General features: G+C 38.9%; 1 pseudogene; it reads left to right on the top strand.

Annotated features, from left to right (window-relative positions):
* The first annotated feature begins 327 nt into the window (after nucleotides 1–327).
* On the top strand, nucleotides 328–1,487 carry LOC115068416 (annotated as a pseudogene).
* Nucleotides 1,488–1,769: the final 282 nt, after the last annotated feature.

Raw genomic sequence — 1,769 nt, 5'->3', positions numbered from 1 at the left:
ACACACACATACATAATTTTAAATATTTTATTTATTATTTTTGTTTTATGTGTATGAGTATATTGCCTGCATGTAGGTAGGTGCACCCATGTCATGCAATACCTGTAGAGGTCAGAAGAGGGCATCAGATTCCCCTGGAACTGGAGTTGCAGATGGTTATTAGTAACCATGTGGGTGTTGGGAATCAAACCTGGTTCCTCTGCAAAAGTAGTCAGTGCTCTTAACCTCTGAGCCATCATATATATATATAAATTTTTTGAAAAACACTTTGACACTAGCTTGTGTTAATAACAAATTAGATAATTTGGTTATATCTTCCCATTAAACATGAACATAACAATTAATGACTTCTTAAAAACAATGTATAACAGAAGTGCTGACAAAAAACAAAATAAGGTATTCATGAGCAAGTAAGACAAAATACTAAATGAATGGGGAAATAAGAAACTGGTCTCAGTTAGCAAAGAAGTAGTTGCTGAGAAAGTCGGCATGTTTTTCTGGACTCACAAAACTAACAGCACAAAAATTCTAAGTAAATTCTGAAAAAAATCAGGTAAGTTCTGACCCATTTGACTCTGTCACCCAAAGAGTTTTATGCCAGAATGAAGGCCTTACATGAACCACAGTCCAGTTTTAGTTACACAAACTTGTTCATATCTCCAAACTTGAATTGAATTTAGCTAATCTTACGTTGCTAGTATCCAGAGTCATGAGACGGGTGTTTTCTGAGGGAAAATAGTACCATTCACGTTCTTCTGAACACATCCTCTCATGGAATTCATTGACTTAAAAAAAGAACAGTAGGTCCCTGTCACCCCACATGGCAGGGCAGCAGGTGAGGTAAATGGTGGGATTATGGAAGGTGATCAGATCTTCTGGGTCACTACTATCCTAAGCTGCCATACAGAAGATTTGAATGGCCACAGGGCTTGAGTTTTATAAGTGTGTCATAAAATGTGGCCTATAAGTATCTAAATATGCACATTTTGATGGAGTATTATGACCTAAAGGTCTCAACATTTATCTGTACTGGAAATGGTTTGAGTTATGTGTGACAGCCAACTGGATCGTGCAGAAATCCCCTCAACAGAAATAACATTTACATCAGAGAAAGTCAAAGGTGGAAGCCACATGGCAGATACCGTGGCAGCAGAGCGTGTGAGCCTCTGGAGGCAGGTTGCCTGCCGTGCGCTCTTTGCTGCTTCTCCATCAGCACCAAGCATGAAAACAGAAAATAAACTGAGCATGCTATGATGGTCTTCAAGCCAATCATTGAAAAAATTGTTTTCAAATTTAACTGTGACCTTAAAATGAAGGGCTATTAACTGAAAGGGGATGGTGAAGTGATTGTCCAAATGTCTCCAATTAAACAATTGGATCCATTAAATGTAACTGATTGTGACTCTGTCACTAAGCTGTATAGAAGATTGCTAGTGTTTTGTAGGAATGACTTATTAATGGACATAACCTGGACTGCTGACTTTTAATTAACCCCAGAAAAACCATGCACCCTTGGTTCTGATGATCAGAGCACCTCCTTAGCAACCTCAGTTTGGTGCTCCACCCAGAAAGATAATGAATGGTGTGAGTATGCTTGAGAATTAACATATCACAGCCCTGCCAGCAGCTCACCCACCCACTGGATGCAATGGAGATTGGGAAAGGATGGAGGACCTTGGACAAACGTGAACTATGGATGAAAAGACCAAAAGGTCTGTGAAGATTTAAGGATAGAACTGAACTTTAACTTTAACTTTCCCAATGATGCT

This window comes from Nannospalax galili, unplaced genomic scaffold (genome assembly GCF_000622305.1).
Source record: "Nannospalax galili isolate Female #2095 unplaced genomic scaffold, S.galili_v1.0 scaffold286, whole genome shotgun sequence".
Lineage (NCBI taxonomy): Eukaryota > Metazoa > Chordata > Mammalia > Rodentia > Spalacidae > Nannospalax > Nannospalax galili.
Note: the sequence above shows the minus strand (reverse complement) of the source record. Positions and strands in the feature narration are given on the sequence as shown.